This window comes from Oncorhynchus keta, chromosome 22 (genome assembly GCF_023373465.1).
Source record: "Oncorhynchus keta strain PuntledgeMale-10-30-2019 chromosome 22, Oket_V2, whole genome shotgun sequence".
NCBI lineage: Eukaryota > Metazoa > Chordata > Actinopteri > Salmoniformes > Salmonidae > Oncorhynchus > Oncorhynchus keta.
The window spans coordinates 42,048,458-42,064,826 of NC_068442.1; the positions used below are offsets into that span (position 1 = coordinate 42,048,458).

At 40.8% G+C, this 16,369-nt stretch overlaps 1 protein-coding gene across 7 annotated transcripts in view; it reads right to left on the reverse strand.

The window, feature by feature from the left end:
* The window catches only part of LOC118372587 (rab GTPase-activating protein 1-like), a 142,575-nt gene that overhangs the window by 59,978 nt on the left and 66,228 nt on the right, over nt 1-16,369 (reverse strand). The window contains exon 1 of one of the 7 annotated variants that reach the window (XM_052475265.1): nt 1,523-1,654. The exons of the other annotated variants lie outside the window; for them this stretch is intronic. The gene's annotated coding sequence lies outside the window, so the exon portion shown is untranslated. Of the gene's footprint in view, nt 1-1,522; nt 1,655-16,369 lie in introns of those variants that run through there. 7 annotated transcript variants of the gene reach the window in all.

Here is a 16,369-nt window from a genome sequence, read left to right on the forward strand (position 1 = left end):
GGAGGAGACAGAGTAAAGAAGGATTTAATTGAGACATGGATCGTGTATACAGTGGGACAAAAAAGTATTTAGTCAGCCCCCAATTGTGCAAGTTCTCCCACTTAAAAAGATGAGAGGCCTGTAATTTTCATCATAGGTACACTTCAACTATGACAGACAAAATGAATTACTCTAGAGGAGATCTGCATAGAGAAATGGGCCAAAATACCAGCAACAGTGTGTGAAAACTTGTGAAGAATTACAGAAAACGTTTGACCTTTGTCATTGCCAACAAAGGGTATATAACAATGTATTGAGATAAACTTTTGTTATTAACCAAATACTTATTTTCCACCATAATTTGCAAATAAATTCATAAAAAATCCTACAATGTAATTTTCTGGATTTTTCCCCCCATTTTGTCTGTCATAGTTGAAGTGTACCTATGATGAAAATTACAGGCCTCTCTCATCTTTTTAAGTAGGAGAACTATTGGTGGCTGACTAAATACCTTTTTTGTCCCACTATATATGCCATTCAGAGAGTAAATGCCTTTGAACGGGGTATGGTAGTCGGTGCCAGGCGCACCAGTTTGTGTCAAGAACTGCAACGCTGCTGGCTTTTTGAAGCTCAACAATTTCCAGTGTGTATTAATGGTACCCCACCCAAAGGACATCCAGCCAACTTGACAACTTTGGGAAGCATTGGAGTCAACATGGGCCAGCATCCCTGTGGAACGCTTTCGACATCTTGTAGAGTCCATACCCTGATGAATTGAAGCTGTACTGTAGGAAAAGGTGGGGGGCTTTATACAGCCGTATAACGCTGTATTCTAAAACATTATATAACAGCTCATACATGTTTATAAAGCATTATACAGTACCGTCAGGTTTTAAGTAAAGTGTTGCTCAAATATCATACTGAAATAACAGATATGTGCAACAGCAGTGTCCGCCTCAAATAGGACTGGGTTATAACACACTACTATGACATGGGCCTTGTTTTGTTATGATTCTGTCCAGCTAATACTAATTGGATGTGCGTAGCTAGTAGCCAATAGCCTAAGAACAGCTTAGGGAGCAACGGATTCATTTAAGGCAGCAAACAACAGACCGTGGAAGGGTTTGACTGTGGCTGCTGCTGCCAGCTTGGCACATGACAACCTGTAATGCTTAACGAGATTGGAAACGAGGTGGTACGACACACAACGCATTATGGGTGGGTTGGAACTAACCGTTTTATATTTGTCCATTACTAGAGCAAAAGCCATGGATGTTTCTTAGTGCAATGTGTCTTGGCATGTCTTGAGAATATGAAGATAAAAGTATAACAATATCATAGATACCAGCATGAACATGTGCACACATACTCTCTGAACAGTCCCCCTTTCCACAACACTCTAACCAGTCTAATAATTAATAAAAAGCGCAGTACCATGGCAACATCAATCTGGGTCTGGAGGAATCTCGTTGACAGGGCCAATTGTAAACAGTTTGATTAAATGAACGGCACGTCACTACTAATTTAAGGCGCCATTAGTCACCTAAAGCAAGTAAATAAGGATAGGTTTCCTCTCTACTTCTTCAGATGAGCCAGTTCTCTGATACAATGTCCTTGGCGTCTCTGCTCCGTGCCACTGGCTTGTTGTCACACTGCACTCAAAGGAACAGAGATGAAAAGGGAGAGAAGGCAGAATGTATGAGCAAGGATTTGTGTGTGTGTGTGTGTGTGTGTGTGTGTGTGTGTGTGTGTGTGTGTGTGTGTGTGTGTGTGTGTGTGTGTGTGTATTGGTCAATGACATTGGCAATGTGTGTTTGTCTGCGTATGTACAGTGGAGTCAACATTATTGCCACCCTTGATAAAGATGAGCAATAATGACTGCATAAAATAAGCCCACTTAAATAATGAGCTGTATTGTACGCTCAATAAAATGGAATTCTATTATTCTACACTAATACAATTGCTCAAAGAAAGAGTTTGTTTAACATGTAATATTTTTTTCTTCTCAAAAAAGTAGGGGTAAAAATGGACACCCCTAAAGATGATTATAAATAGATAACTGTTTAGTATTTGGTCCCATATTCCTAGCACACAATGACTACCATCAAGCTTGTAACGATACACCCCTAAAGATGATTATAAATAGATAACTGTTTAGTATTTGGTCCCATATTCCTAGCACACAATGACTACCATCAAGCTTGTAACGATACATACTTGCTGGACGCATTTGCAGTTCGTCTTGGTTGCGTTTCAGATTATTTTGTGCCGAATAGAAATTAATGTTAAATAATGTACTGTATTTTTGGGAGACACTTATATTATAAATAAGAATGTTTCTAAACACAATCTACATGAATGTGGATGTGGATGTGGATGATACCATGATTACAGATAATCCTGAATAATGATGAGGGAGAAAATTAGAGTGGGTTAAAAGGTAATAACCCAAGACATTACTTATAACAGGGGAGGTTAGCATGTCTTGGGGGGTATGATATTTGACACTTACCTTCTCACTCATCATTATTCGTAATTCATTTAAGATTATGTGTAATGGTAGCATCCACATTACTGTAGAAGTAATATGGGACAGCGCATTAAAAACTGTTGACTACTATATTTATAAGAATCTTTAAAAAGGTGTCAATAATTTCAACCACTACCTTATTGAGAAGAATTGTTGCTCAACAAAATCTCTGAGCAATAAAATAATTTCCCCATGTATTTGAGCATACAATACAGCTCAGTATTTGAATGTTTTATTTTATACAGTCATTATTGCTCATCTTTAGCAAGAGTGTCAATTTCAGAACCCTCTAATCACTCTGATATCAATAAAAATTTAATCTAATGAAAAACACACATTTCTATAGGCTATGCAATAGCGTGAGAAAAAGTGATGGGCTCTACTAAAAAGAGGAGGATTCCATCAGCGTACTATAGTAGGCTAGGCCTACTATATTTATTTCTCAACTTTTCTAATATTAAGCACATTGCTTATATTTACAACAGGACAATAGCCTACCTGGCTGGCATGAAATGAACCACGCAAAAAGTGTCCTCCAATCTTAATTTAAGTGCATAGATTACATTTTTTCCCGCTGCCAGGTACACAATAATGGTCCATTCTAAATCAAAACAAATCTCACACATTTTATTTATTATATGTAAAGACAAGATTAAATCAAGAATAGTCTGATGGGTGACAATATTAGCCTTTTACTTAATGCAACCAAATACTAATTGAGTGTATGTAAACTTCTGACCCACTGGGAATGTGATAAAATAAATACAATCTGAAATAAATAATTCTCGATACTATTATTCTGACATTTCACATTCTTAAAATAAAGAGGTGCTACTAACTGACCTAAGACAGGGAATCTTTACTATGATTAAATGTCAGGAATTGTGAAAAACTGAGTTGAAATGTATGTAAACCTCCGACTTCAACTGTATATTATCACTTGATGCCCAGCATAAGAAACCATGCCTTTTTTTGCGCCTTTTTCGAATCATAATCGCACACCTCATGTAGCCTAGCCCATAGGCCTATATGTTTTAATAAGGTTAGTATCACACCTCATGTAGTCTAGCCCATAGGCCTATATGTTTTAATAAGGTTAGTATCACACCTCATGTAGCCTAGCCCATAGGCCTATATGTTTTAATAAGGTTAGTATCACACCTCATGTAGTCTAGCCCATAGGCCTATATGTTTTAATAAGGTTAGTATCACACCTCATGTAGCCTAGCCCATAGGCCTATATGTTTTAATAAGGTTAGTATCACACCTCATGTAGTCTAGCCCATAGGCCTATATGTTTTAATAAGGTTAGTATCACACCTCATGTAGCCTAGCCCATAGGCCTATATGTTTTAATAAGGTTAGTATCACACCTCATGTAGCCTAGCCCATAGGCCTATATGTTTTAACAAGGTTAGTATCACACCTCATGTAGTCTAGCCCATAGGCCTATATGTTTTAACAAGGTTAGTATCACACCTCATGTAGTCTAGCCCATAGGCCTATATGTTTTAATAAGGTTAGTATCACACCTCATGTAGTCTAGCCCATAGGCCTATATGTTTTAATAAGGTTAGTATCACACCTCATGTAGTCTAGCCCATAGGCCTATATGTTTTAATAAGGTTAGTATCACACCTCATGTAGTCTAGCCCATAGGCCTATATGTTTTAACAAGGTTAGTATCACACCTCATGTAGTCTAGCCCATAGGCCTATATGTTTTAATAAGGTTAGTATCACACCTCATGTAGTCTAGCCCATAGGCCTATATGTTTTAATAAGGTTAGTATCACACCTCATGTAGTCTAGCCCATAGGCCTATATGTTTTAATAAGGTTAGTATCACACCTCATGTAGTCTAGCCCATAGGCCTATATGTTTTAATAAGGTTAGTATCACACCTCATGTAGTCTAGCCCATAGGCCTATATGTTTTAACAAGGTTAGTATCACACCTCATGTAGTCTAGCCCATAGGCCTATATGTTTTAATAAGGTTAGTATCACACCTCATGTAGTCTAGCCCATAGGCCTATATGTTTTAACAAGGTTAGTATCACACCACTTGTAGCCTAGCCCATAGGCCTATATGTTTTAATAAGGTTAGTATCACACCTCATGTAGTCTAGCCCATAGGCCTATATGTTTTAACAAGGTTAGTATCACACCTCATGTAGTCTAGCCCTTAGGCCTATATGTTTTAATAAGGTTAGTATCACACCTCATGTAGCCTAGCCCTTAGGCCTATATGTTTTGATAAGGTTCGTATCACAACTAAAGTGGCCAAACTAACTTTTGATATTGGTGTTTTCCACTAATTGAATATTTGCGCTTATAATGTTAAGAAATAGCCTAATAGTTTATCAACATTTTAAACTAAATGTTCAGATCTGTTGTGTCAGCCACATTGCATCCCTCAAGTGTCCCAGACTATGTTTGGAATATGTATTTTTCATACAGAATAGATTAACTTTTGTACTATGGGGGATAGTAGAATAACATAGGCTAGTGCTTTTGCTGTTTGTTAGGCCTACACATCTTATTGGCTGACGAAAAGTAATTGTGGACCGTTCTTCCAATATCTTCAATATGAATCTTGGAATTGGTTAAGGATGTACGCAGTTGGGTTCCCTGATGCGTCTGTCTTCACTTGTAGCCTGTGAGAAAGACCCAATCACGGGCACAGCACTCAGGGGGAAGGCCGCAAAAGGCATGGATTTTTTTTAGGGTGCATTACGGCCACACAAAGGGGATGCTGCTGTGAAATTCTAGGCATTATCAAGTGCTTGTCAAATTGTGAATGAGAGACTGATGTATTGTGTACAGCCTGTGCAAAAAAAACAAAAGCAGAGCTCATGCCTTTCAAGCTACTTTTTTCCAAATCATCATTAGAGTTGCAGCCTTACAACGTATTAAAAATCAAAACATATAGCCCAACGTTTGTAGAACTTAAGTCACATTAATCTCTCTAAATTAAGCATAAAGGAATACCTAGTTCTCAACACAGAATAGCCGTATGTACGTATTCCCTCAAATCGTTTGGAGAAAATATCCTTTCTATTTTATTCAGCTTTGTTCAATTGTATTCTTCATACTATAAAATAATGCCATGGAATTCTAAGCAAATCTTGTCTGCTAAATGCCAAATGGCTTTGGGATACACTAGTTCATAGTCAGATCAGGACAACACAGAGTATGCTATTCTGTTCTTCTGAAATAGACTACATTTTTTTCATATCATGCTTCTTTAGACCTATCTAAAATAAATAATGGATTTATTGTGAAGGTGTAGGCTATATTACATGGATTCATTGTGAAGGTGTAGGCTATATTACATGGATTCATTGTGATGCTGTCGGCTATATTACATGGATTGATTGTGAAGGTGTAGGCTATATTACATGGATTGATTGTGAAGGTGTAGGCTATATTACATGGATTCATTGTGATGGCGTAGGCTATATTACATGGATTCATTGTGAAGGTGTAGGCTATATTACATGGATTCATTGTGAAGGTGTAGGCTATATTACATGGATTCATTGTGAAGGTGTAGGCTATATTACATGGATTTATTGTGAAGGTGTAGGCTATATTACATGGATTCATTGTGAAGGTGTAGGCTATATTACATGGATTCATTGTGATGCTGTCGGCTATATTACATGGATTGATTGTGAAGGTGTAGGCTATATTACATGGATTGATTGTGAAGGTGTAGGCTATATTACATGGATTCATTGTGATGGCGTAGGCTATATTACATGGATTCATTGTGAAGGTGTAGGCTATATTACATGGATTCATTGTGAAGGTGTAGGCTATATTACATGGATTCATTGTGAAGGTGTAGGCTATATTACATGGATTCATTGTGATGATGTCGGCTATATTACATGGATTCGTTGTGATGCTGTCGGCTATATTACATGGATTCATTGTGATGGCGTAGGCTATATTACATGGATTCATTGTGATGGCGTAGGCTATATTACATGGATTCGTTGTGATGGCGTAGACTATATTACATGGATTCGTTGTGATGCTGTATGCTATATTACATGGATTCATTGTGATGGCGTAGGCTATATTACATGGATTCATTGTGATGGCGTAGGCTATATTACATGGATTCATTGTGATGGCGTAGGCTATATTACATGGATTCATTGTGATGGCGTAGGCTATATTACATGGATTCATTGTGATGGCGTAGGCTATATTACATGGATTCATTGTGATGGCGTAGGCTATATTACATGGATTCATTGTGATGGCGTAGGCTATATTACATGGATTCATTGTGATGGCGTAGGCTATATTACATGGATTCATAAGACGTTTTAAAATGTAGGTGTTCCAAAAGGTCTGCATCAGTGACTTGTGTGGAAGACAGGAGATGCTACATGTTTTTGTTAATTAACAGTCAATTACCGTGAGACCAACAGTTATTTGCTTGATAATCACAGGCTGAGGAAATGTGGTGACCACCACAACCCTACTCCAGACCCACTACCATCATTAAGCATGCTGTACTACTGTACTGGATGGTGACAGTAGGAACATTATGTGGGCACGGGGTGATCTAGATTCACCAGGGTCTCAAAGACCATCCTAGCCAATACAATCTTATCATAAAGAAACCATTCATGAAGCTCTCTTTCTCTCCACACACACACCCTTCCACTCCCTCATCATAACATGTCATGGAAACATTGTCCCACCAGGTCAGAATCCCCATGAACCACAGCATGTTATGATACATAATATAATACATATGCAGGGATTCAACAAAACAACTGAAGCAGGATAAGGTCAGAGTGTTGTGTGTGTGTGTGTGTGTGTGTGTGTGTGTGATGTAGTCTTGCTAGTCCCCCGGCTCTCTTTGGGGTAACTGTCTGTAGATAACAAGGGAGGGTGTGTGTGTAATGTAGTCTTGCTAGTCCCCCGGCTCTCTTTGGGGTAACTGTCTGTAGATAACAAGGGAGGGTGTGTGTGTAATGTAGTCTTGCTAGTCCCCCGGCTCTCTTTGGGGTAACTATCTGTAGATAAAAAGGGGGGTGTGTGTGTGTGTGGGGGGGGTAAAAACAGTGAAAAAGAAACAATAAGGAGAGAGTTATTCTAATTGCAGCTTGGGGGCCTGTTGGCAGACAAGGCATTACTCTTCCCCGCGAGCAACACAGGCAGGTAACCCATTTAGCACCCCAAAATAAAGTGATGATTTTGCCAAGTCAAGCTAACACTCCCACACCCATCGCCTCATTCCCCAACAAGCTCACCCTGCAACCAGAGCTGGTGGTAACTAAGTCACTCCGGTGCAAACCTTGAATTCCGCTCACACCTCGGGCAAGATGCAACGGGGAATTGGGTAGTACACAGCCGGGTATACTGAGGTCAGCACCAGTAACTGGAGATGCTGATACTAATAGTGTTTGAAAAAGGTGTTAAACACGAGATACAGGCTGGAAATTATACTCAACTCAAACACCATTACACTGAATTAAATAAATACGAGTTAAATGCTGCCCCGAGGAGGGCTGGGTTGTGTGTTTGGAAAGAACAGTCATCTATGCTGCAATCCAGGCACAGTCACTAGTTAATAGTGCAATGGATCGGATCTTGCTCTGCCCCACTGTCTAGCCATCTCTCTCTTACTCCATGTGTCCTTCTCTCTCTTTCTGTATGTAAGAAAATGGATCTCATATGTGGCGCGGTGTCGTAAAGCCCATAGTTCCTGACAAATAGGCTCCATACATAAGCAGAGGGAATCCAAATGGTCATTTAGTCACGAACATCTGTGAAGGAAGCCTGCCTCAGTCAAACAAGCGAAGAAGAATCAGAGCGAGGGGGGTCAATATGCGATGCCGCATGTCCTCTCACTGTCATTCATTTTACTGGCATAATTACTAAGGCTAATTCGAAGCTAGTCTGACTTGGAGTTTTCTATACGTGTTGACGGATCGAGCCCAGCTGTTTGTGTTGGCCAAGGCCCAGTCAACAAGCTACTGCTGGACCCTGTCAGAAGAGAAAGACAAAACCGATGACCTTCAAGCCCATTGATCTGAGGTGGGCTCACCTCTGCGGCACACCAGTGGATCACTTAAAGCCCTGCTGGAAGGTTCCACACAGGTTGGTTGTGGATCTGTGTTGCTATGCTATCATCTGGTCTAATCCAGCTCTTTGGAAAACTGTTGCAGTTATTGCACGATTGTTCTATTCCTGCACTAGCACGTGTGTTTCCGCGAAGCAAAGGCTTGACGATTGGTTGACGAGGTGAATCAGGTGTTCTAGTGCTGGAATCAAACAAAAAGGTCCAACGGCTGTTGTCAAACTGTTGAATAGGTACTCCTCAGAGTAAATAGGAGATTATTTACTTGACCATGAACATACTTACATCAGGCCACAGGGGACCATCAAAGCCTTGGTCGAGCAGACCCTTAAACAAGGTTTATGTAATGAGGGTTTCAGACGCCCCTACTGGGGTGCAGTGATGCTTCTCTAAACCTTCTGAGCTGGGGCTGCGTGTGGACTGAGACGCAGACAGGAGAAGAAGCAGTCAGAGCCCGTTAAGCCTAACCTGACGGCCAGTCCAATCAGTGTGGAGCGAGATCCCGGCTGACAAGTGATACTAGCATCCTGTGGAGAGACTCAGATAGCCACAGTAAGCCAGACAGCTAGCTGCATTGTGCTTATGGAGACAGATCCCCTTACTCTGGGCTGATGTGGGTGCACTGCACATTAGACACAGAAAAAGTTGATCCAAAAGTTCCTGGGTAGCCAGCTGGGTATTAAGAAATATGTGCATCCAGTTATCAGACAAGTTGCAATGAGCAAAGTGTGACTAACTTGTCCTGCCTATTTGTGAACGCTTTGGAACTAAATGGCCTGACACACTGCTGATGGGTGCAGTTAGGTATCCTCCGCCCAACATATGTCCCACTTAACACACAAAGCATGCTTCTAGAACTATTCAGAAAGTTCTCAGTACTGTTGTATCCTATGGTGTATCGAATAGAACATTGCCGGGAGTCTCTTGTAGCCTGGTCGAGGACGAGAGTATGACTGAGGCAGACAGATGGGCATGTCTTCACCCATCCTCACACCCGGCTGAGTGGAACAGCCCTGTCACCAGCAGACCACCCTGCTGCGGCATGACCCAGATCGCAGGGGGATGCCAAAGTGCTCATCACAACCACCCCCCCGATTGAGAGCGAGCAAAGCCGGTGTAGTGCACCACGCTGGAGAGCAGTGCATCAGATGAACAGGCAGCATGGTGTGTCAGAGAGCATCTCTGTCTGGGGACTAAACCTTGGCACGCCTCCAGAGAAAGTTCTCCTGGGTCAGAATCTGAAAGGAGTGGTTGGATTGGAAACAGCCATGGAAGTCATGAGGTACAGTCAAATGCATTACCATCACAATGAGTGGCACAGCCAGAAGTTAAAACGTTAATATCAAGTGTCTATGTTCTCCCATTCTCACTTATTTACTCCCGTCCCCTCAGTTCATCAACTGTCCCTTTAGGGGTTGTCTCTCAAAAAAAGGTGTGAAACAAAGGTGTCCCATTTTCTTTCTCCACTATAAAGGCTGGCAGCGCTGATATCACACTGGGCAAAAACTTTCCACGTCATTTAAACAAAAACATTAAATGTGATGACGTTGAATGAACCAGAAAAAAGGATTGGATTTGCAAAAAGCCATCAACACAAGGGAATCATTTTTTTCCCCACCAATCTCAACCCAATTCAAATAAAATAAAAATGTAACATTGAATTCAACCAAATGTACAGTACCAGTCAAAGTTTGAACATACCTAGTCATTCAAGGGTTTTTCTTGATTTTGACTATTTTCTACATTGTAAAATAATGTAGCTCAGTTGGTAGAGCATGGTAGAGCATGGCGCTTGTAACGCCAGGGTAGTGGGTTCGATCCCCGGGACCACCCATACGTAGAATGTATGCACACATGACTGTAAGTCGCTTTGGATAAAAGCGTCCGCTAAATGGCATATATTATTATTATTATTATTATTAAAACTATGAAATAACACATATGGAATCATGTAGTAAACAAAAGTGTTATAAATATAAAAATATATTTTATATTTGTAGATTCTTCAAAGTAGCCACCCTTTGCCTTGATGACAACTTTGCACACTCTTGGCATTCTCTCAACCAGTTTCATGAGGAATGCTGTTCCAACAGTCTTGAAAGAGTTCTCACATATGCTGAGGACTTGTTGGCTGCTTTTCCAACTCATCCCAAACCATCTTAATTGAGTTGAGGTTGGATGATTGTGGATGCCAAGTCATCTGATGCAGCACTCCATCACTCTATTTGGTCAAAAAGCTCTTACACAGCTTGGAGGTGTGTTGGGTCATTGTCCTGTTGAAAAACAAATGATAGTGGGACTAAGTGCAAATCAGATGGGATGGTGTATCGCTGCAGAGTGCTGTGGTAGCCATAATGGTTAAGTTTGCCTTGAATTCTAAATAAATCACTGACAGTGTCACAAGCAAAGCACTCCCACACTCCTCCATGCTTCACGGTGGGAACCACACATGCAGAGATCATCCGTTCACCTACTCCTCGTTGACACGGTGGTTGGAACAGGAAACCTCAAACTTGGACTCATCAGACCAAAGGACACATTTCTAATGCCCATTGATCGTGTTTCTTGGACCAAGCAAGTCTCCTCTTCTTATTGGTGTCCTTTAGTAGTGGTTTCTTTGAAGCAATTCTACAATGAAGGCCTGATTCACACAGTCTCTTCTGAACAGTTGATGCTGAGATGTGTCTGTTACTTGAACTCTGTGAAGCATATATTTGGGCTGCAATCTGAGTTGCTCTAATGAACTTATCCTCTGCAGCAGAGGTAACTCTGGGTTTTCCTTTCCTGTGGTGGTCCTCATGAGAGCCAGTTTCTTCATAGCGCTTGATGGTTTTTGCGACTGCATTTGAAGAGTTATTGAAATGTTGACTGAACTTCATGTGTTAAAGTAACGATGGACCTTCATTTCTCTTTGCTTATTGGAGCTGTTCTTACCATAACATTGACTTGGTCTTTTACCAACTAGGGCTATGTTCTGTATACCACCCCTACCTTGTCACAACACAACTGATTGGCTCAAACGCATTAAGAAAATAAATTCCACAAATGAACAAGGCACACCTGTTAATTGAGATGCATTCCAGGTGACTACCTCATGAAGATGGTTGAGAGAATGTCAAGAGTGTGCAAAGCTGTCATCAAGGCAAAGTGAGGTTACTATGAAGAATAACAAATATATTTTGATTTGTTTAACACTTTTTTGGTTACTACATGATTCCAAATGTGTTATTTCATAGTTTTGATGTCTCCACTATTATTTTACAATGTAGAAAATAGTAAAAATAAATCAAAAACCCTGGAATAAAGTAGGTGTCCAAACGTTTGACTGGTAATGAGTTGGATTGCTTGTCTTTCCAATTAGTTATTTCTTGTTTGTGCTCATTATCAAAATTTGCTAGCAGCTTCTATGGAAATTCTCTAGTACTTGTGCTAAGGTTGTTAGCATTCTGGTAATAGATGCCCAATGGGCTTTTTTGCACCCGTCTCTCTCTCTCTGTCTCTCTCTCATATACATACATATATTATACATACATACATATACATACATATATTTTTTTTATATATATATATATTTTTTTATATATATATATATTTTATATATACATACATATATATATATGTATATATATAAAAAAATATATATAAAAAAAAATATATATAAAAAAAAAATATATATATATATATACACAGAGTGAAAGCACCGCCAGCATTCAAAATTGACCAAAACATCAGCCAGGAAGCATAGGCACTGAGAAGTGGTCTGTGGTCCCACCTGCAGAACCACTCCTTTATTCGGGGTGTCTTGCTAAATGCCTATAATTTCCACCTGTTGTCTATTCCATTTGCACAACAGCATGTGACATTTATTGTCAATCAGTGTTGCTTCCTAAGTGGACAGTTTGATTTCACAGAAGTGTGATTGACTTGGAGTTACATTGTGTTGTTTAAGTGTTCCCTTTATTTTTTGAGCAGTAATATATATATATGACATTTGTAATGTCTTTATTGTTTTGAAACTTCTGTATGTGTAATGTTTACTCTTAATTTATATTGTTTATTTCAGTTTTGTATATTATCTACCTCACTTGCTTTGGCAATGTTAACACATTTCCCATGCCAATAAAGCCCCTTGAATTGAATTGACAGAAAGAGAGACAGAGAGACAGAGCGAGAGACCCAGACACAGAGAGACAGACAGAAAGACAGACAGACGAGACAGAGAAGAGTAAAGTCAGGTGACTGACAGAAGGAATATTACTAGGCCTATTTCTTCCCTGGGTAAAATCTAACACTCAAAGCAGCCCGTAATTAAAATGGACAAACAGCTGCATTAGCATGATCACACAGTCCAACCTTAGAGGACCAACCAAATAAAAGGTGAGAGGGAGAGATGGAAGTGGGTGAGAGAAGGGGAAAGAGGGGCGAGTGGGAAGGAAAGGTGGGGTGGGGGTGCCTTTTAAGCCTTGCCAGAGTAGAGACAGATTAATCTTGTTCATGAATTATGCATGTGTGGCGCTGTGTGTGATCGCACTGAAGGCCTGTTATTAAGTGTGTCGTGGGGAGAAAACACAGTGCATCTACAGACCTCACAAGCAACCATCTTGAACACAGTCATTTATAGCATTGAGAGAGAGAGGGTTTGCATTCTTCACTTCTTGGTACTCTGGGCAGTGCCTAAAGAGACAAACCAGATGGCAACACGTGACATCCCTCTTGGCCCACCTGGATCTCCATGTTTCACTTCTCCCCCAGGCCACCGTAATATATTCTACTGATATTCAGACGATGGAATTCCGTTTTTAAAATCAGTGACATTTGTCTTATTGTCGTGGCCAGGAATTTTGGGTGATGTCCCTCGAGTGGGACAACATCTGGTCGTCTTCACAGATTGCAAACTCATCTGTCTCCGTGTTGACATTGATGGCCAATGAGTGGCAGTGCATTCGAATTAGTTTGAAACTGCAGGCCCATTCCAAGTGGAGTGCACTTGGCGCCGCTGACTCAGAGTGATGCATGGTGCTGGAGCAGGATAGGAATGTGGCCAGACTGGTGGTACGAGGCACCAGATAAAGTGCACCCCCCCCAGAGGCACCTGATATTGTGTTTATACCAGAGGACATGGGTTGTGTCCCTTTCTCCGTAGCCACAAAGTCTGATTCCACAGCCACATTCGGCCACAAGAAGAATGACATCATTACATTTTTAAAGAGACAGCGTATACTTTTATAAAATAAGAGATGGCTTCTCCTATGCAAATTTCGATGATCAGTAAAATAAAATGTAATCCTAGCAGTTGCCAATAAAATAAGTCCTAAATAGATGGTCATCTGTATACATGGCTGTCTTCAAAAATGGTTGGTCATTTTCTTTTAAACAAAGCAGTAGCTAAGTTTATCTGTCTGGATCAAGTGCCATTCTACCACTAAACTAATACACTTGTTTTTTTGTGGTATTAAGTATCATGATGGTATGGAAGTCAAAATGATATCGTGACAACACTACCTCCAGTACAGACACGCACAGTGAAGGTTTCAAAGCACGTTTGACAAGACAGTCAGAGGGAGACTGCTGTGCTGAAGTAGGCCTTGTGTTTTTATTATTTCAGCACTAACACATAAAAACCAGACAGACATGGGCAATATAATTTTCAAAAGCACACAATTATTTACCTACAGCAAGAAAAGCCATAATAGCATTTAATAAACTAAGAAAATAATTTTCTAAAATATCACTAGATGCAATTATTTGAAGCATCTGAAAAAACACAAATATTCTTATCCGTGTCAATGTCAGTATATTAGAAGAATCTAGTAGGCCACGTTAAAATCCAACAGCAGCAAAAAGGACCTGAACGAATGCAGTCTGGGCTCCATACAGGAGGGTCATTGTGTCAGAGACGCTGTAGAAGGAAAGGGGGATACCTAGTCAGTTGTACAACTGAATGCATTCAACTGAAATGTGTATTCCGCATTTAACCCAGTTAACTCTGAATCAGAGTGGGGGGCTGCCTTAATCTACATCCACGTCATCGGCACCCAGGGAACAGTGGGTCAACTGCCTTGCTCAGGGGCAAAACGACAGATTTTTACCTTGTCAGCTCGGGGATTTGATCAAGCAACCTTTCGAAGGAGCTCCTGCCTTGTGCTCCAAGTCAATGACTGACCATTCATTCCAATGACCATTCATTCCTATGTCAAGACTAAATAGCGCAATGAAGAAGTTGGTAAAGATGGCGACCAATGGGGACATAACATGCACAGTTTGAGCTTCTCCAGGATGTCCAGCCAACTTAGTGCTACCCCCTCTCATTGAGTAACTCAAGATGAAGCCTGACCGGGGTACTGCAGGCTGCCATTCGCATCTCAATTATCCCTTATAATCTACTTCTGTGTGTGATTTTAAAATAATCGATTCAAGGACATACAGTGCATTCAAAAAGTATTAGGACCCCTTGACTTTCAGAATTTTGTTACGTTACAGCCTTATTCTAAAACTGCAGAAAAAAGGTATAGAATCAATCCACACACACTACCCCATAATGCCAAAGAATAAAAAATTTAAAAAATAAATTAAACAACACAGCTTATTTACGTAAGTATTTAGACCCTTCGCAATGAGACACAAAATTGAGCTCAAGTGGATCCTGTTTCCATTGATCATCCTTGAGATGTTTCTACAACTTGAGTCCACCTGTCCTGTGGTAAATTCAATTGAGTGGACATGATCTGTCAACGGTGGGTTCTGTCTATATAATGTCCCACAGTTGACAGTGCATGTCAGAGCAAGAACCATGTTCACTCTGACAGAGCTCCAGAGTTCCTCTGTGGAGATTGAAGAAACTTCCAGAAGGACAACCATCTCTGCAGCACTCCACCAATCAGACCTTTATGGTAGAGTGGCCAGACTGAAGCCACTCCTCAGTAAAAGGCACATGACAACCTGCTTGGAGTTTGCCAAAAGGCACCTAAAGAACTCTCCGACCATAAGGAACAACATTCTCTGGTCTGATTAAACCAAGATTGAACTCTTTGGCCTGAATTCCAAGCCTCACGTCGGGATGAAATCCGGAATCATCCCTACGGTGAAGCATGGTGGAGAGAGCATCACGCTGTGGGGATGTTTTTCAGCCGGGAGGGACTGGAAGACTAGTCAGGATTGAGGCAAAGATGAAGGGAGTAAAGTACAGAGAGATCTTTGATGAAAACCAGCTCCAGAGCACTCAGGATCTCAGACTGGGGCAAAGGTTCCCCTTCCAACAGGACAACGACCATGCCAGAGGCCAGACTTGAACATCACTGGAGAGACCTGAACATAGAGGTGCAGCAACGCTCCCCATCCAACCTGACAGGTTGAGGATCTGCAGAGAGGAATGGGAGAAACTCCCCAGATACAGGTGTGCCAAGCTTGTAGCGTCATACCCAAGAAGACTCCAGGCTGTAATCGCTGCCAACGGTGCTTTAGCAAAGTACGGAGTAAAGGCTCTGAATACTTGCGTAAATGTGGACCCGACCCTGACAAGAGGGGAAAGTTTGTATTTTGGACCCGGACCGGGTCTCAGATAGACCTTTAGTTTATATCATTGTGGTAGAAAGAGCAACTTGAGTCAGAGCAGATTAAAGACCAGGATTGCGCATTATGTCCAAACAAACTCTCATCACCGTCTTTCCTGCTGAACCCTTCATAAGAGACCACTACAGTATATAAGCCCTTCCCCACTCCACCTCCCAGTAGCAGGCTCCAGACCCTCTGCG